General features: G+C 42.7%; 1 protein-coding gene across 1 annotated transcript in view; it reads right to left on the bottom strand.

The window, feature by feature from the left end:
- Positions 1-26,870, bottom strand: part of HYAL2 (hyaluronidase 2) — an 82,901-nt gene that overhangs the window by 45,567 nt on the left and 10,464 nt on the right. The window contains exon 2 of the mRNA XM_056528347.1: positions 11,256-11,396. The gene's annotated coding sequence lies outside the window, so the exon portion shown is untranslated. The remainder of the gene's footprint in view (positions 1-11,255; positions 11,397-26,870) is intronic.

Genomic DNA, 26,870 nt, shown 5'->3' with positions numbered 1-26,870 from the left:
GCACCCCTAATGTGGGGGAACTGTACTGCACCCCTAATGTGGGGGAACTGTACTGCACCTAATGTGGGAGAACTGTACTGCACCTAATGTGGGGGAACTATACTGCACCTAATGTGGGAAATTATACTGCACATAATGTAGGGAACTATACTGCACCTAATGGGGGGGAACTATACGGCACCTAATGGGGGGAACTGTACTGCACCTAATGTGAGGAACTATACTGCACCTAATGGGGGGAACTCTATACTGCACCTAATGTGGGGGGAACTATACTGCCAACCTAATGTGGGGAACTGTACTGCACCTAATGTGGGGAACTGCACTGCACCTAATGTGGAGGAACTATACTGAACGTAATGTGGGGAACTATACTGCACCTAATGTGGGGAACTTTACTGCACGTAATGTGAGGAACTATACTGCACCTAATGTGAGGAACTATACTGCACCTAATGTGAGGAACTATACTGCACCTAATGGGGGGGACTATACTGAACTTAATGGGGGGGGGAACTATATTGCACCTAATGGGGGAACTGTACTGCACCCCCTAATGGGGGGGAATTGTACTGCACCCCTAATGGGGGAACTGTACTGCACCCCTAATGGGGGAACTGTACTGCACCCCTAATGTGGGGGAACTGTACTGCACCCCTAATGTGGGGGAACTGTACTGCACCTAATGTGGGAGAACTGTACTGCACCTAATGTGGGGGAACTATACTGCACCTAATGTGGGAAATTATACTGCACATAATGTAGGGAACTATACTGCACCTAATGGGGGGGAACTATACGGCACCTAATGGGGGGAACTGTACTGCACCTAATGTGAGGAACTATACTGCACCTAATGGGGGGAACTCTATACTGCACCTAATGTGGGGGGAACTATACTGCCAACCTAATGTGGGGAACTGTACTGCACCTAATGTGGGGAACTGCACTGCACCTAATGTGGAGGAACTATACTGAACGTAATGTGGGGAACTATACTGCACCTAATGTGGGGAACTTTACTGCACGTAATGTGAGGAACTATACTGCACCTAATATGGGCAACTGTACTGCACCTAATGTGGGGGAACTATACTGCACCTAATTGGGGGGAAACTATACTGCACCTAATTGGGGGGAAACCATACTGCACCTAATGGGGGGGGGGGAACTGTACTGCACCTAATGTGGGGGAACTATACTGCCAACCTAATGTGAGGAACTATACTGCACCTAATGTGGGGTAACTGTACTGCACCTAATGGGGGGGGGGAACTGTACTGCACCTAATGGGGGGAACTGTACTGCACCCCCTAATGGTGGGGAATTGTACTGCACCCCTAATGGGGGATCTGTACTGCACCCCTAATGGGGGGGAACGGTACTGCACCCCTAATGTGGGGGAACTCTACTGCACCCCTAATGTGCAGGGACTTATACTGCACCTAATGGGGGGAACTGTACTGCACCCCTAATGTGGGGGAACTGTACTGCACCCCTAATGTGGGGGAACTGTACTGCACCCCTAAAGTGGGGGAACTGTACTGCACCCCTAATGTGGGGGAACTGTACTGCACCCCTAATGTGGGGGAACTGTACTTCACCCCTAATGTGGGGGGGAACTGTACTTCACCCCTACTGTGGGGGAACTGTACTGCACCCCCAATGTGCGGGGACTTATACTGCACCTAATGTGGGGAACTATACTGCACCCCTAATGTGGGGGAACTGTACTGCACCCTAATGTGGGGGAACTTTACTGCACCTAATGTGGGGAACTATACTCCACCTAATGTGGGGAGAACTATACTGCACCTAATGTGGGGGAACTACAACCTAATGCGGGGGAACTATACTGCACCTAATGTGGGGGAACTGTCGGGGGGGCCCCATCATAATGAAGTGCTCCGTCTTCCAGGCAGCCTTAATCTGGCCCTGATAACGGCCGCTATTTTGTGACGGAAGATAGTAACAGGAGAAATGGTGCATGCACTATTTCTCCCGTTGCAATCTTCCGTCAAAAAATAACGGCCATTATTAATAACAGGCTAAAAGGGTTAAAATGGCTATTAGAAAAATCCCATAGACTATACTGGGTTTTTCTAACGGCTGTATAGGATTTTGTAACTGCCGTTTTACAGCTGATTCTCAGACGGAACTTCGTACGAATCTTTAAAACTGAGTAATTTTGTAGTGTGAAAGGGGCCTTACAGTGTATCAATGCAGGATCTCTTCAGACAGTATTACACAACAGGTTTATATACAGATTTCACTCATGCTACATTGACAGTGGTGAAACCCGCTGTGAAAATCTGCAACAGAATAAGCCCACTGTAATTTGACAACCTGCAGCATGCTTCTATATCTGTGCGAAGAACATGTGCAGCATCTGATACTGTAATACTGAGGGGGTTTTATCTGTGTGAATCCCCAGAAAATCTGACCAGTGTAAATTAAAAAAAAGTTTTTAAAGGGGTACTCCACTGGAAAACATTTTCTTATAAATCAACTGGTGCCAGAAAGTTAAACAGATTTGTAAATTACTTATATAAAAAAAAATATTTATCCTTCTAGTACTTATCAGCTGCTGTATGCTCCACAGGAAGTTCTTTTCTTTTCAAATTTCCTTTCTGTCTGACCACAGTGTTCTCTGCTGACACCTCTGTCCTTGTCAGGAACTGTCCAGAGCAGGATGGGGATTTGCTCCTACTTTTCATAGTTCCTGACATGGACAGAGGTGTCAGGTGAGAGCACTGTGGTCAGGAAAAGGAAATTCAAAAATAAAAAAAACTTTCTTTGTAGTATACAGCAGCTGATAAGTACTGGAAGGATTAAGATTTTTTAATAGAAGTAATTTACAAATTTGTTTAACTTTCTGGCACCAGTTGATTTTTTTAAATTTAAATAATGTTTTCCAGTGGAGTACCCCTTTAACAAGGGCCTGAGACGTCTTCCTGCAATTTGGCCTTGTGGTTTCTGTATAACAATGACCCCATTGTATTCTCCTCCAGATCAGCTCAGTTATGAGAATTCTCCTCTGGCTGTAGTACCAGTCCAGTTACTTATGAAATATCTGAGCCATTAATGGGTGAATGGAATTGCAGGCCTGAGACGCGCCGTCATGATAAAGCAGATTCCAGGGAATCAACAAAAAGCTCTTTGTTAAGCCAAATAAGAGTGGTTCAAACTGCTGTATCTAAGCCAATGTGTGATCCTAACTTCTGAGTCACTGTATCTGATCGTATGATCATTTTTGCTATAAAGTTTAATACTACCTGCCGAGCTGCTGTATCTAGTCTTACCATTTGTCATACTGTTTGCTGAGCATAGAGTATCTAACCCTATGACACATACTATCTTCTGACTGCTGTATCTAAGCCTATCATGCGATACAGCCTGCTGAGCTGTGTATCTAAGGCTATGTTCACACGGCAGAATGTCCGGCTTTGTGAACATAACCTAAGTCTATCAAGTGTAAGGCTGTGTTCACGCGATGGAATTTTCGTACGTTCATTCCGCAGCAGCAGAGTCTCATTCAAATTCCGGACTCTGCTTGGAAATGCATTGCTGTCTATGAGACAGAGCTTTTCCAAGTGGTCCTAGCGCCGCCATGTTCTGCCGGCGCTCTGCTATCAGGGGAATGTCTGTGCTGAGATTTACCATGCGGACATTCCCCCATGTGAACCGCCTAATCCTGTCTGCCAATTGTAGGTCAAACCTGACAGCTTCGGCAGTACCAATCCTCTAATGTGTTTTAGGGCCGCCTGACTCTACCCTAATGGAAGATAGAAAGAAGGATCAGGTAGTTGGATTTCAACATGCCCGATCAATTTGTTCTATAGGGCAGCGGTCTCCACACTGTGGGCTTCCAGATGGGGCAAAACTACAACTCCCAGCATGCCCGGACAGCCGTTGGCTGTCCGGGCATGCTGGGAGTTGTAGTTTTGCAACAGCTGGCGGTTCACTGTGTAGAGACCACCCGCTATAGGGTCTAGAGCAAGCATAGACAATCTTAGGCACTGTAGATGTTTAGGACTACATCTCCCATGAAGCTTTTGCAGCATTTTGGCTGTAAGAGGATCATGGGAAATGTAGTCCAAAACATCTGGTTGCCGATGCCTGGTCTAGAAGTTGCTTCTCTCTTCGTTCAGAACATATGTATTATGGGGGTATATGGAGGGGGGTTGTCAGGAGAGAGCTGTCACATGAACAGGTGTTCAGCTATATAAAGTATATGGTCAGCTTCATAACTGTAAGGTGTGTGGCCCTTTAAGTGACAATGCAGCTGAGATTTCCAGGCTGGATGACTAAATCTCTTATCTGGAGCCCAGAGCCAAACACTTGTCAAAATACATCCTGCGCCTGGGGTTTATATAGATACACTGGTGGGGGTTGTCCTGGTGCAGTATAACCACCTTCATCCACAGATCTGTATATTGTTCCCCCCTCTGCGAGGATAAGAATTGGATATAAACATTCCTGAGCCCAATCTTTGTTTTATCAGCCATTGTCGCTCTGCTCAGAGGAATGTGGCTCCAGGCCAGCGTTTGTCTCTCTACAACAACATGGCGCGTTTCATGTACCGGAGGCCTCCACCCACCTGTGACTACATGACATGCGATCGCTGCCAACTTATATCTGTTTACCGAGGATTTCCACCTAAGCTGAAACATGACAATAAATACATTTTTCTTTTTTTTTTTTTTAAACAAAATAAGTGTTTTAAATTGCTCTATTCTAACCCCAATAACTTTTTAAATTTTTTTTTTTCTGTATACATGGCTAATTTTTTGTGCTGCAATCTGTAGTTTTTATTGATGCCACTTTTAAGTACATGTAACTGTTTGATCATTTTATTCCTTTTTTTTTTCTGGGATGTGATGTGGCCAAAAATCCGCAATTTTGGGCTTTGGTACTTTTTAACGTTTATGCTGTTCTCCATTTATGTTTTATTTATAAAAAATTTTTATTTATGAAAATGCGAAAAGAGGGTGATCTAAAGGAAAACTGTCACTAAACTCCTTTTGTACTAACCAGAAGTACTGGATGGTAGTGCGGGGGTTGCTGATCAATATGCTGCATACCATGCCCGGATCCATCCAGCCATTCGCCCATTATCTTAATTATTCCTGATATGCAAATGATCTTCTAACTGGCACAGGCGGGATTACATGCCTCCATCTGGCACTGTGACGTCAGCACCGCCCAGCTTATGAATATTCATCCCCTCCCTCTGCCTCTCCCTTTGCTCCTCACTCTGTACAGGACTCCACTGTACTGAGGCCACTTCCAGGTGTAAACAGGAAGCGGCACATGCGCAGTGGAGTCCTGTACAGAGCGGGGACGAAAGAGAGAGGCTGAGGGAAGGGATGAATATTCATAAGCCGAGCGGTGCTGCGGCCCGAGCGGCGCTGACGTCACAGTGCCAGATGGAGGCATGTAATCCCGCCCGTGCCAGTAAGAAGATCATTTGCATATCAGGAATAATTAAGATAACGGGCGAATGGCTGGACGTATCCGGGCATGGTAGGCAGTATATTGATCAGCGTCCCCCACACTACCAGCCAGTACCTCTGGTTAGTGCCCCCCACAGTTTAATGACAGTTTTCCTTTAAAGGGGTACTCCAGGGAAGTTTAGAAAAATTTAAATGCCCCAAAGCCACCCCAATACCTATTCTGTGTCCTCTAAAGTTATTCATGTGGTTTTTGCAGCTCCTTTGGCCCCTGATGTCTCCTAAATATTTTTTCCTTGTTTTCAGCACAAACTACAACTCCCAGAAGTCAGTGCAGCTCTGTGTAATGGCTGCCAGCCAACTGCTTTCACTATCTGTGTGCATGCTTACACTGCAGCTCACACACACACTGTACATGTCTTTTCTTTCAGACTATCCTTCCTCCAGCAATACATCTTGCAATGCTCCGAATAGCAGAAGTCAGCAGAAAAACAGCAGCTATGTGCACAGTTGTGACTGAGAATCTTCACTGCTTTTCTCTCACAGCTCACAAGCTTTCACACTGAGGGGGAGGGAAGGTGGCTGTACAGCCAGAGCTCTAGACCAAACAGAAATCAGGTGGTGTTGTCCTGAAGGGCAGGGGCTTGTCTCAGTGATGGGTTTACACCAAGACAAGGTGGATTTGAGAATTACATTTTTCTCTCATTTCCTGCCTGTAAGTGACAGCTGAAAGAGTGAAACTGCTGTACATAGCTAATGATATTTAGACAAATACATAGGTTGGTGAGAGGGAAAGGATGGGCTATGGGTTTAGTTCCCCGGAGTACACCTTTTATTTTATTTTTTATTAGGGAGAGGTTTTCATTAACTTTTTTTGTTACATTTTTAAGTCCCCACAGAGGACTATTTATAGCAATTTTTGATTGCTTATACTGTTCATTGGTATGCATAGGCATAGCACTGATCGGTTTAATTTAATCTACTTTTATGGTTTGCCAGGAAGTAGATAATAAAAGATCGCGGGAGCGGAACAGGAGCAGTTGAGAGGGGCAACAGCTGTTATCTTGCCCCATAGGACCTATGCAATTGCAGGTGTTCAAATGAGTCTCTCAAATACCCCCTTATACTTCAGATGCCTTGATCAGTATTGATCACGGCATCTGAATAGTTAATAGCAGGCATCAGTGGGAAAAAAATAAAAGCACCACACTTATCCTCAGGTTGTGTGCGGTATTACAGCTCAGTTCTATTAAAGTGAGTGGAGCCAAGTTGTAGTACCACGCACAACCTTAAGACAGGTGTGGTGCTGTTTTTGGAAGAAATTAGCTCTGATTTTCTATTCCTGAATAAACCATTTTAACATATATGCCAAATTTATAGATTTGGTATATATTTATCACTGTGTGTGCCACACAAGCTAAAATAGATTTCTGGCATATATTATTTTAAATCTGTTGGGTGCAAGGAGACTATATTGCCTAAAGTTAGACCTGCCCACTTTCTCTAAAAGTGTCCTGATTGGCACAAAAGTGTATAACACACATCTTTTATTTATTTTTTTTACACTCGAAACATTTCTGAATTTCTACACCAAAAAACTGGTGTACCTGATTGCTGATCTCACCCCTTTTCTTTTAATACCTTTCAAGGGGAATGAAAATATTCTAATTTACAACCAGAGGTGGAAAATCCATCTTGACTAGATTCATACAAGAGAAAAAGGGTTAATGTAGTTCACTTACGGCAGAATATGTACCCAAGCTTACTGGTGTTGCCTACAACCAAAATAGGCCAAAATACATATGCAAAGGATAAATATAAAATGATATATGAAATATATCAATTATGATCTTATTGGAAGGACGCCTTTTCTCAACAGCAATTTTAAGATCTCTCCACAGGTGTTCAATGGGATTTAGATCTGGACTCATTGCTGCCCACTTCAGAACTCTCCAGCGCTTTGTTGCCATCCATTTCTGGTTGCTTTTTGACGTATGTTTGGGGTCATTGTCCTGCTGGAAGACCAAGATCTCGGACGCAAACCCAGCTTTCTGACACTGGGCTGTACAGTGCGACCCAAAATCCATTAAAGGGGTACTCCGGCGCTTAGACATCTTATCCCCTATCCAAAGGATAGGGGATAAGATGCCTGATCGCAGGGGTCCCGCCACTGGGGACCCCCGTGATCTTGCATGCAGCACCCCAGTTAAAATCAGTCCCCGGAGCATGTTCACTCCGGGTCTGATTACCGGCAACCACGAGGCAGGCGGCGTGTGACGTCACGCCTCCGCCCCCGTGTGACATCATGCTTCGCCCCTCAATGCAAGCCTATGGGAGGGGGCGTGACAGCTGTTTGATTCTGAAGAGTTTGATTGCCCCAGACAGACATACCATCCAAATTTTTGGGCCCCTTACATAACTCAAAGCATGGACCCCCCCCCCCCCTTCCCATAGGACCACCACCAAGTCTGGCCCCAGTGCCGGAAAGTAATATTTCAAAAAACATGACAAGAAAAAGCAGAGCCCTTTAAAAGAAGTCATAACAAAAGCCGCACCTCCATTAACCCCTTAAGGACTCAGCCCATTTGGGCCTTAAGGACAATTTTATTTTTACGTTTTCGTTTTTTTTCCTCCTCGCCTTCCAAAAATCAGGACTCTTTTATATTTTCATCCACAGACTAGTATGAGGGCTTGTTTTTTGCGGGACCAGTTGTCCGTTGTAATGCCATCACTCATTATATCATAAAATGTATGGCGCAACCAAAAAAATACTATTTGTGTGTGGAAATTAAAAAGAAAAAACTGCAATTTTGCTAATTTTAGAAGGTTTTGTTTTCACACCGTACAATTTACGGTATAAATGACATGTGTTCTTTATTCTCTGGGTCAATAGGATTAAATTGATACCCATGATAACATACTTTTCTATTACTGTTGGGCTTTAAAAAAATCGCAAACTGTTCAACCAAATTAGTACGTTTAAAATCCCCCTATTTTGAAGACCTATAACTTTTTCATTTTTTCATATTAGCGGCGGTATTTTTTGCGCCATGATCCGTACTTTTTATTGATACCATATTTGCTTATATAAAACTTTTAATACATTTTTTATTAATTTTTTTTAAATAAAATGTTATAAAAAAGCAGCCATTTTGTACTTTTTTTTTACGTTCACGCCGTTCATGTACGGTATCATTAACATTTTATTTTAATAGTTTGGATATTTATGCACGCGGTGATACCAAATATGTATATAAAATTTTTTTTTTTACACTTTTTGGGGGTGAAATAGGGAAAATGGAACAATTTACGTTTTTATTGAGGGAGGGGTTTTTTCAAATTTCAAATCAACTTTTTTACTTTTATTTTCACACTTTAATAGTCCCCATAGGGGACTATTTATAGCAATCATTCGATCGCTATTACTGTTCAGTGCTATTCATAGGACATAGCACTGATCAGTATTATCGGTCATCTTCTGCTCTGGTCTGCTCGATCGCAGACCAGAGCAGAAGACCCGTGGAAGGCAGCGGAGGCAGGTGAGGGGACCTCCGGCTGCCATGCTGGATGATCGGATTGCCGCGGCAGCGCTGCGGGCGATCCGATCATCCATTTTAGTGTCCGCAATGCTGCAGATGCCGTGATCTGTATTGATCACGGCATCTGAGGGGTTAATGGCGGACATCCGTGCGATCGCGGATGTTCGCCATTACCAGCAGGTCCCTGGCTGCTATCAGCAGCTGGGACCTGCCGCGCATGACCCGAGAATCGCTCCGATGCTCGCGGTTATGTATAGGAACGTAAATGTACATCCTGGTGCGTTAAGTACCAGCTCACCAGGACGTACATTTACATCCGGCATCGTTAAGGGGTTAAAGGGGTATTCCAGGAATTGTTTTTATTTGACTAACCTACAGGGGCTGTAAAGTTAGTGTAGTTCATAATATAGTGTCTGTACCTGTGTGTGACGGTTTCTCACAATTCTGTGATTTTCACCTCAATATTTATTTTTAACAGCATACAAAATTACTGTTGTCTCAGATTTTTCCCAGGTTGCAATGCGGCCGAGACCTGACTCACTAGTCAGCTGATGAGTGGACCGATCGCTTGGTGGGAGAGAGAACAATCTACAACTAATGCAACAGCTGTAGGCACCCTGATTGAAAACCACAGGTGTTTTGAATGGATGCAGCTCATTTATGTTTCAATGGGTGGGGTGGCTGATGTGTGGGAGGTAGGAAAATGGAATTATGGAATTTGTAGTCAAAAAAAGAAAACTGAAACAGGAAACGCCAGTTCACAAAAAGCTAGCAACAGTGTTATGGTAATCTCACAAAATAGCCATTTAGACAAGTGCAGATCCTTCCTAAGCATGTCCATTACTGCCTTCCAGGTACCCACTAAAATCACTTTATGGTGGATAACCCCTTTAATGACGCACAGTAGCAATTGGTGCAGGCACACTAGAACCTCGCTTCTCCATTTTTTCTAAATAGAACAAATAGATGCAGCACACCAATTTTCTTGTTTAAATTGTGTAGTATATTACATGATGCAGCAAATAACATTTCAGTGACCTAACGCCACCATTAAAATGTGTGTGGTCACTGAAACGTCTGCTGCTTCATGAACTGTTTAACCCTTTAAGGACTGAGCGTTTTTCAATTTTAGCCCTTTCGTTTTTTCCTCTTTTCTTTTTAAAAATCATAACGCTTTCAGTTTTGCACCTAAAAATTCAAATGATGTAATGACATCATTCATTTTACCCAAAAATCTATGGCAAAACAAAAAAAATAACCATTGTGCGACAAAATTTAAGAAAAAACACAATTTTGCTAATTTTGGGGGCTTCCATTTCTACGCAGTACATTTTTCGGTAAAAATGACACCTTATCTTTATTCTGGTCCATATGTTTAAATGATCCCCTACTTATATAGGTTTGATTTTGTCTTATTTCTGGAAAAAATCATAACTACATGCACGAAAATTTATATGTTTAAAATTGTCATCTTCTGACCCCTATAACTTTTAAATTTTTACGTGTACTGGGCGGTAGACTATTTTAGACTTTAGAATTTTTTTGCGCGTACGCCATTGACTGTGCGGTTCAATTAACTATATATTTTTATAGTTCGGACATTTACGCACGTGGCGATACCACATATGTTTATTTTTATTATGGTTACATGATTTTTATATGGAATTTGGGAAAAGGGTGATGATTTAAACATTTAATAAGGAAGGGGTCAATGTTTTTTTTTTTTTTTTACACTTTTAGTCCCCTTAGGGGACTTTTAGGAGGAATCATTAGATTCCTCATACATATAATGTGGTTTCATAGGCTTTATCATTGTCAGAGCCGCAGCAGCCACAGGACATGAGGTAAGCCCCCCCACGACCGCACTATTTGGACAGGGGCAAAGAGCAGCTTAAAGGGGTACTCCGCTGCTAAACGTTTGGAACAAACTGTTCCGAACGCTGGAGCTGGCACCGGGAGCTCGTGACACCATAGCCCCGCCCCCTCATGTTGTCACGCTCGCCCCCTCAATGCAAGCCTATGGGAGGGGGCGTGACAGCCATCACGCCCCCTCACATAGACTTGCATAGAGGGGGCGGGACATCATGACGTCACGAGCTTCCGGTGCCGGCTCCAGCGTTCAGAACTGTTCATTCCAAACGCTGAGCAGTGGAATGCCCCTTCAAACTCAGCATGATTCAATGTTTCAAAATTACTTTTGGGACTTTAGCATTACATTTGTAATTAATATTTTTTGTTAGGGGATCAAAATCATTAAATTCACCTCATCAACTAAAATTTCAATTTCGGCATCAGAGAATTTTTTTTTTTTCGTGGAAACTGCGCTTCCTTGAGCCAGCTCCAACATTCTCCTCACAGACATTAATGTGTGATGGGCCAGCATCTTGCTCATCCATGTCTACAACTGAAGAAATACAATTTAATGTTGTTATAAAAAGACTAATTAATAAATAATTATTGCTTCAAGATGGGAATATACCTTTAAAATTTGTTTAAATCAAAGGCAAATAAGTAATTTAGCTATAAATCACGAGGTAATAGGCAAAGACGTTTTCTCTGTCGAAAATGACTGACACTGGGCAAGCGCGTTCTGAGGTAAAATAAAAGCGCAATATTTATCAAGTCCATGCGCCTTTTTGATAAATAATGCACATGGGAATTAAAAACAATGCAGAAAAAAATGACATATAAAGTTGTTTCTCACAGACATTGATAAATCTCCCCCCATGTTTTTTCTCAAGATTGCAAACTGTTTGACATATTGCATAATGTTATGTTTTTCATCATATTAAAGGGTCCAGTTTTTTATTGGTGTTAGAACAGAAATGGACAACAGAACTAGGAACAGATGTGTAAGGGTTACAGGAAGAACAAGAATTTGCATGGAGGCAAAGCTCCTGATCCCTTATACTATGTCCGCACCCTGAGGCTCTGCGCTTCCATATATGACAATGTCACGTTGTATAGCGGATTTAGTGACTGAGGCATTGTGTAGCTCTGCCCTGTCCGCTCATTGCTCTGCTGCTCTATAATGTGCCATGAAGAATTGTGATCATCAGGTCATTGTGGGACCTCTCTGTCACGCTAACCACCCAAATGGCCACTGGCAGTTTTATTGCATAGTATGTTCTTATACATCTATCTTGTTTTTACTAATCATATCTATTCTTATGGTACATTAGAACTATCTATATGAATGTGGTTTCCTCTTATCCCTAATGAGCCCCTATTATGTGAGGGGTGAAACGCGTTGGCAGGAGAGGTTTGCCACCAATTGCTGTATTGTATTGTATTTATGTGTTGTACCCTTCTCCCCATTCCACACCTAGTATTTAGGAGATCTTTTGTGTTTAGGGACTTTATGTTAGGGCTTCACCTGTACCCTTTATCCCCATCCCTATCATTTTTTGTCTATGTATGTGTACCTTATCTGTATTTATTTAAATTAATATCTTAGTAAAAGTTACGTTTTATCTTTGCCTCATTGGTGTTTTTTGCTAGTTGGTAATATAGTATTTTCCCCATAATTAATGCCGTATGAAAATGAAAAATAGAGGCGGGACTGTGGCCATATATGGAGGTGTCCACAAGAATGCACAATGGGAAGGATGGACAACTCCAAAGGGAAAAAACTTACAGCACTTCAGGGCTTGTTGTATCAAAAACATATTCAAGCTTTATTGAAAAGCATTAAAATTGTGACTAGGTGTATTTCAATGTAAAAGCAATATGTTTGGGATATAATCCTTTATCACGTCCTATATACAATATAACTACAGTCATGGCCGTAAATGTTGGCACCCCTGGAATTTTTCAAGAAAATGAAGTTTTTCTCACAGAAGAGGATTGCAGTAACACATGTTTTGCTATACACATGTTTATTCCCTTTGTGTGTATTGGAACTAAAACAAAAAAAGGAGGAAAAAAAGCAAATTGGACATAATGTCACACCAAACTGGACAAAATTATTGGCACCCTTTCAAAATTGTGGATAAATAAGATTGTTTCAAGCATGTGATGCTCCTTTAAACTCACCTGGGTTGAGTAACAGGTGCAGGAAATATAAAAATCACACCTGAAAGCAGATAAAAAGGAGAGAAGTTCACTTCTCTTTGCATTATGTGTCTGTGTGTGCCACACTAAGCATGGACAACAGAAAGAGAACAGTCTGAGGACGTGAGAACCAGAATTGTGAAACAATATCAACAATCTCAAGGTTTGTTTGTTTTTTTTAAACATATTTGTATTGATTTTTAATCAACTTGAACAACATACAAATAACAATCCAGTAGACCCTCCCCCTCCACTCCCAACATAGTCATGACACAGGAGCAGCAATACATAACTGGAATGAATATGAGCAATCGAGGGAAGGGAGGCCCACCCAGAACTACAAAACACAAAATAGACAGACAAAACCATGCACACTCACACACATCCAAACATACCCTAGGAGCTCCTCGATTCCCATTTAGTCACTCTACCACTGAGAGGCCCCCCTAGGTCAGAGAGGCACCCCAAATTGGAGGATCAGTAGAGACATCCAGCAACAACCATGGAACCATGACCTTGTCAAATTTTTTCAGACATTTCCTACTGACATAAAAGGCGTGATATAATGGGACACATTTATTAACTAGAGCTATCCATGAGCCAGAGGGGGTGAGGACACATCTTTCCAGGCCATCACTATAACTTTTTGCGCACAAAACAAGAGGAAACGGACCAAAATGAGTCTATAAGAGCCCTTCTCCAACCCATTAATAATCCCCAGCAGACATACCTCCGGCGTTAAAACAAAGGGGAATTCTAAGTGATCTGACAAGAAAGTCATCACCTCCCTCCAGAAAGGCACAACACAGGAGCAATTCCAAACTGCATGTAAAAAGGGCCCCCTATATCTCCCACACCTGAAACAGACCTCCGACCCCGAGACCCCCATCCGATGCAGTCTCACAGGGGTATAGTACAAACGAAGGATAAACCTGGATTGGATAAGCATATCCCAGGCGCTAACTACTGTAGGATAATATGTTTTAACAACCTCCTTCCACATATCCTTAGACAGATTAGGAATATCCTCAACCTACTTCACCTGTGCCACAGCAAACGGGTCCGGACCCACTGACTGCAGTAAAGCATAACTCTGTGTAAGTGGCTTTGCCAGGTCGGCGGTCCCCAGGAGCAGCTCCAGTTCATTAAAAACAAGGGTAACCTCCAGGGAGCCAAACTGCGCAGAGACCGCATGTCACAACTGAAGATACCGGAAATGGGCATCTTGAGGGACATTAAAATGTTCTCTAACCTCAGCAAAGGAAGGGAAGACACAGTCATCTCCAAACAAGTGGATGGCAAATTTGACTCCCCGGGAACTCCAAAATCCGCCTGCCTCCAACCCCCATAGGTGTTCCAAATGTGGATTACCCCACAGGGGTGCCCTTGGAGAAACAATCGGCTGAGGAAAGCGTCCGGTAACCACTGACCAGACCAGCCACTGTCTTAATAGGGGCTGGTAAAGATAGAAAGGGAACATACCTGTATAACGTAGTAGTCAGCACCTCATAGGAACCCAGGAGACTCCCTGCCAAAGCCGTACAGGCGTTGGAAAGGTCCAGATCGATCCACCAGGCTGTGTACATCAGCTGTGAGGCTAGAAAGTAATTATGCATATTAGGCGCAGCTAGTTACACCCCCCCTCTGGTTGGGCACCTGGAGCAGAGCCTGTCCCAGCCTCTGAGGTTTATTCTGCCAGTAGAAGGATCTCAGAGCTCGGTTAAGTTTAACAATCTCAAGGTTACAAGTCCACACACTAAAGCTAGTGGGCTCAGCTATATCAATCACCGTATAGTACTAAGGGGTGCTACTTTGTTCATCAAAACACTAACACTACTCCATACAGAGAAAGGGGATACACAGTACAGCGCACACGCAAAATTATATATATATCAAGTTTATTAGAGTTATCAATACAAAGCAGACAAAGATATTTAAAAGCAATTAAAAGGGCCAACAAGACCACTACACAAACAGGGAGGGTCCCTGTAAGACCCCTACAGGGGCACCTGCTTCACACAGTATATTGTATGCCAGCTCTAACCTGTACTTTGAATAAATACACAATATGACAATCCTTGCTACTATACAACCTGCATCCAGGTGAATATGATCAGGTACAGAGAAAGACGGCAGATGGAGTAGTATCCAAGCAGGCGCCCCCCTAGACCCCACGCGTTATGTTGCCCGTTGGCAACTTCCTCAGGGGTAATGTTGAGTCCCTGTACCTGATCATATTCACCTGGATGCAGGTTGTATAGTAGCAAGGATTGTCATATTGTGTATTTATTCATAGTACAGGTTAGAGCTGCATACAGCATACTGTGTGTGCCCTGGGTAAGGGTCTTTCAGGGACCCTCCCTGTTTGTGGAGTGGTTTTCCCAATTGCTGTTGGGAAAAGGCACTTTTTCCTCCCTTTTTTGGTTTAATTCCAATACACACAAAGGAAATAAACATGTTTATAGCAAAACATGTGTTACTGCAATCCTTTTCTGTGAGAAATACTTAATTTTCTTGAAAAATTTAAGGGGTGCCAACATTTACGTCCATGACTGTATATAATAGCATAGGCATAGTACAGCATAGGCTATTATTAGAGAATAATGTATAGGTTCTTGAATATGCCTTGTGTTTTGAGCTGATGTGGCAGGCATGGTTTAGGCTTCATATTGGATGAAAATCCATCACTGAAATGTCTTGATAATACTACCTTCATTTCCCAGTATTCCTCTGGCTTTACAGAAAGATTTGGTGTGGCGTTTGATCACTGTACCTCGTCATCTAAATAGGCTGCTAGTGCTGGAGATCACAATGCATAATTTACAAAACATACTATTGTATGTGCCCTAAAAAGGGGAACCACTACTGTATGCATCACAAAGCGGGTCATTGTTTGAGGGGGGTTCTCTATGAATAGACAGCCTGGGCAGAAAATTTTACCGACAAGTCTTCATCACAGTCTCAGCCAGACTGAGAATAGGCAACGTAAGTGACTTCAATCGGAGAATACACCACCTGTAGTCACTGGCTGTAACTGCACTGTAATAACTTATATGGTCTGGTATATACCACTGTTTGATGTTGATATTGGTCTTTACATAGTGATTTCTTCAGTAACATTTACCGTAGTTATTATGTGGTGCTAATATGTAATAGTAAGCTGGCAGCACTTTTGATAGATCTATTGGTAATGTTGCTCTTGGTATAGTAGGTCTTGTTTGAAATTGTGGTAATATTGATCCCTTGGATAGTAGTACTATTTGGTAACTGTATTACATAGCAGTATACTATTATATATTGATTGGTGCTTTTAGAGAGGCAACTTATTCACAGGCTCGAGTTGTCTTTTAACGTTATGTATATCCAGGGACAGCGTACAGATTGGGCACTGTATTTATGCCTGTCAAATGTTTGTTTTATTTTTGGAGTGGGGGTATACAAAACATATGCCTTAGGTCTTGTGGGTTTAAAGACCCTTGCAACGTCCCTGTCCACTTGAGATACAACATCCTGATGGTGGACAATGTCAGCCATTTCAGCAGGCACAATCTGGCAGTGAAATTGGCAGATGATCCAAGATTAATCAGAGTTTGGGGAGGTAGAAGAGGCCAGATTGTGGATGAGATGCCTTCTTTCTGGTTTTGTGTAGTTTCCCAGTTGTAGGCCTCAGGATGCGGCCTGTAAATCTACCAGCACAGGCTAACTACTTGGGCCTATGGGGCTTTCCTACCCCAGCCTATCTTCAGTAGCATCATACCTTTCTTTCTCTCTCTTATGATTTTAGGGAGACAAGGATCTTGTAGTAACCCCGACTAAGCCCAAAGTTAAGAAATGTTTGATTTGTAGAAAGAATCTGTCTGAGGCTCCAAAAAAAAGCAATTATGTAAACCAATGGTTAGAGAGGAAAATCTGCTCTTATGCAGAAGATAAAAACCCTTAGGCCGGGTTCAAACGGCAGAAAATGTGCGGAAAACATGTGGGGACATTCCATATATTTGATTACAAAGGGTTCATGCGTTGTTTTCATTTTTGGTACATATGCCTATACTGTAATGATAGGCAAATAGCTGAAACCTTTTTAATTTTGTCATGTACACCAATCTGTACTGTATTTTGTAAGGCTGCATTGACAACACAATTTGAGTGTCCGCTGCACAGATACGATTTCAAAGGCTCAAATCGGCTAAATTGTATCTGTGCATGGACATGTACGGGCGCATTAACTATTATGGGGCTGCGGACCCAGTCGTAGTCTGCTTGTGACTACAATCTGGTCATTTTCTCAGCATGTCAGATTTTTGACACGGGCTAAAACTCGTGGTCAATACGATTAAAATGATACCGATGGCTAGATACTTTTATATTTTTGTAGCGCTTAAAAAAAAAATCTAAAACTATTTGTCCAAAATCAGTAATCTAAAATCTCCCTATTTTGACCACCTATAACTTTTTCATTTTTCCGTTTCTAGGGCGGTATGATGGCTCATTTTTTGCGCCATCATCTGAACTTTTTATCGATACCACATTTGCATATATAAAACTTTTATATAATTTTTTATTAATTTAAATAATTTTTGAATAAAATGTGACAAAAAAGCAGCATTTTTGGACTTTTTTGAATTTTTTACGTTTACGCCGCTCACCGTACGGGATCATTAACATTTATATTTTGATAGTTCGGCCATTTACACACACGGTGATACCAAATATGTTTATAAAAAAAAATTACGCTTTTTGGGGGTAAAATGGGAAAAAACTGACAATTTTTATTTTTATTGGGGGAGGGGATTTTTCACTTTTTTTTTACTTTTTATTTTAAAATTTTTGAACTTTTTTTTTACACTTTTTATGTCCCCATAGGGGACTATCTATAGCAATCATTTGATTGCTAATACTGTTCAGTGCTATGCATAGGACATAGCACTGATCAGTATTATCGGCTATCTCCTGCTCTGGTCTGCTCGATCTCAGACCAGAGCAGGAGACGCCGGGAGACGGACGGAGGCAGGTGAGGGGACCTCCAGCCACCATTACAGATAATCGGATGGCCGCGGCAGCGCTGCGTGCGATCCAATCATCTATTTTATTATGCGCATTCTGCAGATGCCTCTGAGATGCATCTGAGGGGTTAATGGCTGACATCCGCGCGATCGCGGATGTCGGCCATTACTGGCGGGTCACCGGCTGCTGATAGTGGCCGGAACCGGCCGTGTATGACGCGAGCACGGCTCAGATGCTCGCAGTCATACACATGACGTAAATGTACGTCCTGGTGCGGGAAGTACCGCCAAATCAGGACGTACATTTACGTCCGTGGTCGTTAAGGAGTTAAAGGAGCATCACATGCTTGAAACAATCTTATTTATCCACAATTCTGAAAGGGTGCCAATAATTTTGTCCAGCCCATTTTTGGAGTTTCGTGTGACATTGTCACATTTGCTTTTTTACCTCCCTTTTTTGGTTTAGTTCCAATACACACAAAAGGAATAAACATGTGTATAGCAAAACATGTGTTACTGCAATCCTTTTCTGTGAGAAATACTTCATTTTCTAGAAAAATTTCAGGGGTGCCAACATTTACGGCACCAGATGTGTTTTGTTTAGATCATGGTTGGGTGGAATGGCTGAAAAAAATTAACTTTACTGTAAGAAAATTCTGGAAAGGGCCTGAGATAAGAAAAAAGGTGTTTTCCACAGGGCGAGGACAATCACACAAGTCTTTAAACTTGGCCCTAACTTTTTGCAAAGGTTTCTTCTTCTTTCCACAGATCTCAGAACACTGTCATAGTGTCCTTTTGTTATAACCCTAAGAATAGTGAGGAGTGGTCATTTAGTTGTCTAGATGTCAGACAATATATCGTATTTTCCTCCTTGTCTTCTAAAAATCATAATTCTTTTATATTTTCATCCACAGACGAGTATGAGGGCTTGTTATTTGCGCGACCAGTTGTCCTGCATAATGACATCACTAATTTTACCATAAAATGTATGGCGCAACAAAAAAAATACTATTTGTGTTGGGAAATTTTGCAAATTTTGGAAGGTTTCGTTTTTACGCTGTACAATATACGGTAAAAATTATGTGTTCTTTATTCTGTGGGTCAATACAATTAAAATGATACCCATGATTAAATACACAACATTTTTCACCAAATTAGTATGTTTAAAATCCTTCTATTTTGACGACCTATAACTTTTTCATTTTTATGTATAATCGGCGGTATGAGGACAAATTTTTTGCGCTCTGACCTGTACGTTGTATTGATACCACATTTGTGTACATAAAACTTTTAATGATTTATTTATTTATTTATTTTATAAAATGTGACAAAAAAGCAGCAATTTTGCATATTTTTTTTCTTTTTTTACTCGTTCACCGTACGGGATCAATAACATTATATTTCAATAGTTTGGACATTTACACACGCGGCAATACCAAATATGTGTATTAATAATTTTTTTTTTTTACACTTTATGGGGGTAAAATGGGGGTAAAAAGGACATTAAAATTTTTTATTGGGGGAGGGGATTTTTCAAATTTGTTTTACTTTTATTTTTACACTAGAGCTGCAGGCGATCCGATCATCCATATTTCTGACCGCAGTCCTGCAGATGCCGTGATCTGTATTGTTCACGGCATCTGAGGGGTTAATGGCAGACATCCTCGTGATCGCAGATGTCGACCAATACCGGTGGGTCCATGACTGCGATCAGCAGCCGGGACCAGCTACGCATGGTCCGAGCATCGTTCTGATGCTCGCGGTCTTGTACAGGACGTAAATATACATCCTGGTGCGCTAAGTACCGCATCACCATGACGTTAATTTACGTCCTTGTCGTTAAGGGGTTAAATACATTAAGGTTTCTAGCCAGTGGAGGAAAGATAGAAAGTATTTTTGCAGTTTGCATGTTTAAAGGGGTACTCTGCCCCTAAACATCTTATCCCCTATCCAAAGCATAGAAGATAAGATGTCTGATTGCGGGGGTCTGGCCGCAAGGTTCCCCCACAATCTTTGGCAAAGCACTTCAATCATTCGGTGCACAGAGAAAACTCTGCTCCGTCCCGGATGATGGGCAACCACAGCCGTCATGCCCCTTCTATTCGTGTCTATGGTAGGAGGTGTGATGGCTATGTACTATCAGATCAGACATCTTATCCTCTATCCTTTGGTTAGGGGATAAGATGTCTAGGGATAGAGTACCCCTTTAAATAAAAGAAAAAAGCCTTTAAAAGTTTATTGCAAAATTGATCAGACTAGCTATTTCAAAGGTGTACCTGGCTAAGGGCAAACCTCCTCCTCTCCCACTATACAGGGGAAGAGGGGGGGGGGGGGTGAGAAGGGTCATCATGGATTCCATAGTTTTTGTGATTGTGTTATGACCTACTTGTACCTCCATGTCATATCTTCTATTGTATTATTTATGCTTTCTTCAATAAAACATTGTTTAAAAAAATAAATAAAAGAAATTGAAAATACTTGAGTACTTTCTTCCTTTATATGCAGAGAAAGCGTCTGCCCAGATTTAACAGATTTGTAAGGTGGCCACATGAAAGAGTTTATGTACCTAAACATTCGGGCTGCAACTATTTTTTTAAATCGATACCTTTATTCAGGGCTGGCCCTGCAATGGGACCAAGGCGGCACCTTCACAGGGGTGGCATATTGCCTCCCCAAAAAGATTTTTTACCCCTTCGCAACCCATGACGGACCTAGTCAATCATGGTGCCACTCAGGGTGAATGGAGCGGGCTTCTGACCCAGCGGCCCCCAGTTGATTCCTGTAGCTGGGGACCGCAGCTAATAGCCGGCATGCAGCAATCGCAGCAGCCGGCTATTAAACCTTAGATCGCCGCTGTCAAAGCTGAGAGCGGCGTCTAAAGGGACTTTTAAACCATCCCTGATGGTCTAGTGGGATGGATCGCCACGCTCGCTCAGGGAGGGAGAGGGCTTACCTTGGACCAGGCTCTACCAAATGATCGCAGAGCACACAGATCATTGAAGTTCTATGGAACTTCATTGATCTGTACAAGGAATCAGTAAAAGTCCCTTAAGGGACCAATAAAGTTTAACATTTTTTTTTTTTTTTTAATAAAGGTTTAAAAAAAACAACACACATTAACCCCTTCCATATTAAAAGATCAAATCACCCCCCTTTTCCCATTTTCCATACAAAAAAACATGTAAAACATAATAAAAATAAACATATTACGTATCGCGCCGTGTGTAATTGTCCAAAATATTAAAATATAACATTATTAATCCCATATGGTAAATGGTGTAAATTGTTTTTTTCATGTCCTCGTTGAAGGTTTCCCAACCAGTGTGCCTCCAGCTGCAAAACTACACCTTCCAGCATGCACGGTCTGTCAGTGTATGCTGGGATTTGTAGTTTTGCAACAGCTGGAGGTTTGCCCCCTAATCCCTGTCCCCTCATGTGAATGTACAGGGTACATTCACACAGGTGGGTTTACAGTGAGTTTCCTGTTTCAAGTTCGAGCTGCGGCAAATTTACCGCCGCAGCACAAACTCCTAGCGGGAGACACACTGTAAACCCCCGCCCATGTGAATATACCCTAAAAACTAGGGATCGACCGATATCGTTTTTTTAGGGCCGATACCGATAATCGGTGGAGGTTAGGGCCGATAGCTTATACCGATATTCCGGTATAAGTTATTGGATATTTATCCCCCCGCAACACCGCTGCAGCGGGCGCTTTAAAATCAATGAACTGCAGTGGCTTTTGCGGTGCCACCCGCTTCTCTCCCCCTGCCTGTCCAGGGGTCCTGAGTCCTATCACCACCACCGCTCCCCCACCGCCGCACCGCGCCCCCTACCGCCCCACCGCGCCGCACCCCCCACCGCACCGCCCCGGTCCCGGCCCCATTGCCTCCCCCATCCCCGGTTTTATAATTACCTGTTCCCGGGGTCCACTTTACATTTGGCTCCGGTGGCGTCCTCCTGAGCTGTCACTGTGCGCACTGACGGTGACGTCACGTCGCGCACGTCACATCACTCGTCATTGCGCACAGCGTAACGCAGGATGCAGCAGGAGCCAGAAGTAGCGTGGGCCCCGGGAACAGGTAATTATAAAACCAGGGATGGGGGAGGCAATGGGGCCGGGGCGGTGTGGTGGGGGGTGCGACGCGGTGCGGTGCATCGGGTCGGGGGAGGGGGGCGGACGCGGTTCGGTGGGGGCGGTGCGGGGGATGGGGCATTATCGGCTTATCGGCAAGGTAATTGCTGATACCGATAATGCCCAAAATCGTGATTATCGGCCGGTAATATCGGCCAAACCGATAATCGGTCGATCCCTACTAAAAACACTACACTACACAAAATATAGGGTAAAACACTACATATACACCCCCTTACACTGTCCCCCCCATATAAAAATGAAAACGTATCGTACGGCAGTGTTTCCAAAACGGAGCCTCCAGCTGTTGCAAAACAACAACTCCCAGAATTTCCGGACAGCCATTGACTGTCCAGGCATGCTGGGAGTTTAGCAACAGCTGGAGGCACCCTGTTTGGGAATCGCTGGTGTAGAATACCCCTATGTTCACCCCTATGCAATCCCTAATTTAGTCGGAGCCCTGTCTTATTTCAAGGAAACAGTTTAGGGCCAAATATTTTGGGGGGGCTTTTTCTCCTTTTACCCCTTATGAAAAGGAAAAGTTGGGGTATACACCAGCCTGTTAGTGTAAAAAAAAAAAAAAAAGAATTTACACTATCATGCTGGTGTTGCCCCATACTTTTTATTTTCACAAGAGGTAAAAGGAAAAAAAGACCTCCAAAATTTGTAACGCAATTTCTCCTGAGTACGGAAATACCCCATATCTGGGCATAAAATGCTCTGCGGACGCACAACAAGGCTCAGAAGTGAGAGCGCATTATGTACATTTGAGGCCTAAATTGGTGATTTGCACAGGGGTGGCTGATTTTACAGCGGTTCTGACATAAACGCAAAAAAAATTAATTCCCACATGTGACCCCATTTTGGAAACTACACCCCTCACGCAACGTAACAAGGGGTATAGTGAGCCTTAACACCCCACAGGTGTTTGACAAATTTTTGTTAAAGTTGGAAGGGAAAAATGAAGGGGAAAAAAAGTTTTCACTAAAATGCTGGTGTTACCCAAAATTTTTCATTTTCACAAGGGAAAATAGGAAAAAAGCCCCCCAAAATTTGTAACCCCATTTCTTCTGAGTAAGTAAGTAATGTGGATGTAAAGTGCTCTGCGGGCAAACTACAATGCTCAGGAGAGAAGGAGCGCCATTGGGCTTTTGGAGAGAAAATGTGTCCGGAATTGAAGGCCACGCGTGTTTACAAAGCCCCCATAGTGCTAGAACAATGGCCCCCCCACATCTGACCCCATTTTGGAAACTACACCCCTCACGTAATGTAATAAAGGATGCAGTGAGCATTTACGCCCCACAGGTGTCTGATTTTTGGAACAGTGGTCCGTGAAAATGAAAAATGTAATTTTTCATTTGCACAGCCCACTGTTCCAGAGATCTGTCAAACTCCAGTGGGGTGTAAATGCTCACTGCACCCCTTATTAAATTCTGTGAGGGGTGTAGTTTCCAAAATGGGGTCACATTGGGGGGTCCACTGTTCTGGCACCACGGGCGGCTTTGTAAACGCACATGGCCCCCGACTTCTATTCCAACCAAATTCTCTCTCCAAAAGATCAATGGCGGTCCTCCTACTCTGAGCATTGTAGTGCGCCAGCAGAGCACTTGACGACCACACATGAGGTATTTCCATAATCAGAAGAAATGGGATTACAAATTTTGGGGGGCATTTTCTCCTATTACCCCTTGTAAAAATGTTAAATTTGGGGTAAAAGCATTGTTTTTGTAAAAAAAAAAAAAATGTCATTTACACATCAGACTTTAACAAAAAGTCATCAAACACCTGTGGGGTGTTAAGGCTCACTGTATGTCCCCTTGTTACATTCCTTGAGAGGTGTAGTTTCCAAAATAGTAGGCTATGTGTTTTTTTTTTTTTTTTTTGCTGTTCTGGCACCATAGGGGCTTCCTAAATGCGACAAGCCCCCCAAAAACCATTTCAGCAAAATTTTCCAGAAGCCAAATGTGACTCCTTCTCTTCTGAGCATTGTAGTGTGCCTGCAGTGCACTTGACGTCCACACATGGGGTATTTCCATACTCTGTAGAGATGGAGTTAGAAAATTTTGGGGGGCATTTTCTCCCATTACCCTTTGTAAAAATGGTAAATTTTGGGGGGGAAATGCACCTGTGGGGTGTTAAGGCACACTGGACCCCTTGTTACGTGCCTTGAGGGGTGTAGTTTCCAAAATAGTATGCCATGTGTTTTTTTTTTTTCTTTTCTGGCACCATAGGGGATTCCTAAATGTGACATGCCCCTCAAAAACCACTTCAGCAAAATTCACTCTCCAAAATCCCATTGTCGCTCCTTCCCTTCTGAGCCCACTGAACACCTCACATACACATATGAGGTATTTCCTTACTCGAGAGAAATTGGGTTACAAACTTTGGGGAGCTTTTTCTCCTATTACCCCTTGTAAAAATTCAAAAACTGGGTCTACCAGAACATGCGAGTGTAAAAAATTAAGATTTTGAATTTTCTCCTTCACTTTGATGCTATTCCTGTGAAACACCTAAAGGGTAAACAAACTTTCTGAATGTCATTTTGAATACTTTGAGGGATGCAGTTTCTATAATGGGGTCATTTATTGGGTATTTCTAATATGAAGGCCCTTCAAATCCACTTCAAATCTGAACTGGTCCATGAAAAATTCAGATTTTGAAAATTTTGTGAAAAATTTGAAAATTGCTGATAAATTTTGAAGCCCTCTGATGTCTTCCAAAAGTAAAAACATGTCAACATTATGATGCAAACATAAAGTAGACATATTGTATATGTGAATCAATATATCAAATTTATTTGGAATGTCTATTTTCCTTACAAGCAGAGAGCTTCAAAGTTAGAAAAATGCTAAATTTTCAATTTTTTCATAAAATTTTGGAATTTTTCACCAAGAAATGATGCAAGTATCGACAAAAATTTACCACTTACAGAAAGTAGAATATGTCATGAAAAACAATCTCAGAATCAGAATGAAAAGTAAAAGCATCCCAGAGTTATTAATGCTTAAAGTGACAGTGGTCAGATGTGCAAAAAACGCTCTGGTCCTTAAGTTGAAAATGGGTTTGGTCCTTAATGGGTTAATGGTTCAGTTATTCAACTAATCAGATAAATATGCAAAATAACAAAAAGGGACATTAAGTAAGAAAAATGTCCTCTTCTGACCCCTATCCTTCAATTCCCTGGTTGAACTTGATGGACATATGTCTTTTTTTCAACCGTACTAACTATGTAACTATAACTTTATTTTTCCGTATAAGGGGCGGTATGAGGATGTCATCCAGATTGCCAGACATATGACACTGAAGATCCCAATGTGGTATTACCCAGGTTCCGATAACATCATCTGTACCGATATAATGACACAGAACGGATGGATCATTGATTTGGCAAACTGCATTGTGTGGAAGGGCCCTAGACAAGCAAAGGTGTGTGTCATACAACGCCAGTGTCTAGGACCACCCCTGCCTGCAATTGAAAACTCTGTCAACATGCTGGAACACAAATGGCCAGAAGTCTCACATAACATAGACCTCGAACCTATTGTGTATGAGCATCCAGGTTTGTGAGCCCAAAGTAAAAATGACTGTGGGAAAATGGTAGGTGTTCAGGTGGACATCCAAGGGCCAGACCCACCACCTCAACGACAATACCGTTTTCCACCAGAGGCAATGGAGTCAATACTGGACACAGTCCAGGATTTGAAAGAAAGGGGCATGGTCATAGAGGGCAATTCTAAATGCAACCATGCCCTCTGGCCGGTGAAAAAGAAGGACACTAATTCTTTCAGGTTGACTGTAGACCTAAGAGTCCTTAACAAATACACCCCCATGTCTGCCCTAGTAGTTGCACAGACTCCCGACATAATGACAAGAATAAGCGGCAAAAGTCGCATATTCTCGACCATTGATGTTGCCAGCGGGTTCTTTTCCATTGAACTGACAGAGAGCTGTAGGTACAAGTTTGCTTTCACAGTGGGGGACAAACAGTACATGTTTTGTGTACTCCCTCAGGGGTTTCACAGCAGCCCTACATACTTTCACCAGGCATTGGCGGCCGTACTAAGTGTGTTTTCATGGCCAGAATGTCTGCTGCAATATGTAGACGATTTGCTTCTTCACACAGAGACCATGGAAGAGCACTTGGCTCTTTTGAGGGAACTGCTGGGACTCCTGGTCCAAGCAGGGGTCAAACTGAACCCTCAGAAGGCAAACTTGGCTACGTCAGAAGTAACCTTCCTTGGCGTCCAAATTTCCCATGGAGCCAAAGGCATCATGGCTGCCCGTGTGGAAGCCATGGTGAAACTACCCAGACCAGGCACTCTTCAGGACCTGCGCAAGTTCCTGGGAGTAGCCAACTTTATGAGAGAGTTCATAGAGGATTTTGCTGCAAAAGCGAAACCCCTTTATGAACTTCTCAGAGGGGAAGAACCTTCCTTGAAAGACTGGTCAGAACCACAGGAAGAGGCATTTTCAACTCTGAAAAGAGACCTCTCCTCGGCCCCAGTCTTAGCAACCCCTCACCCTGAAGGAGAAATGGCAATTCAGGCCCATGCTGGTGCAGAGTCTATCTCGGCGGTCCTGCTTCAACAAATAGGATCAGAGTATAGACCACTGGGATACTTCTCCAGGCTTCTTTCACCAGTTGAAAGAGGGTTTGATCAGTGTGCCAAGCAACTTGCAGCCGTGCATT

Source organism: Hyla sarda, chromosome 6 (genome assembly GCF_029499605.1).
Source record: "Hyla sarda isolate aHylSar1 chromosome 6, aHylSar1.hap1, whole genome shotgun sequence".
In the NCBI taxonomy this organism is placed as follows: Eukaryota; Metazoa; Chordata; class Amphibia; order Anura; family Hylidae; genus Hyla; species Hyla sarda.
This window is presented reverse-complemented; position numbering and strand designations above follow the sequence as displayed.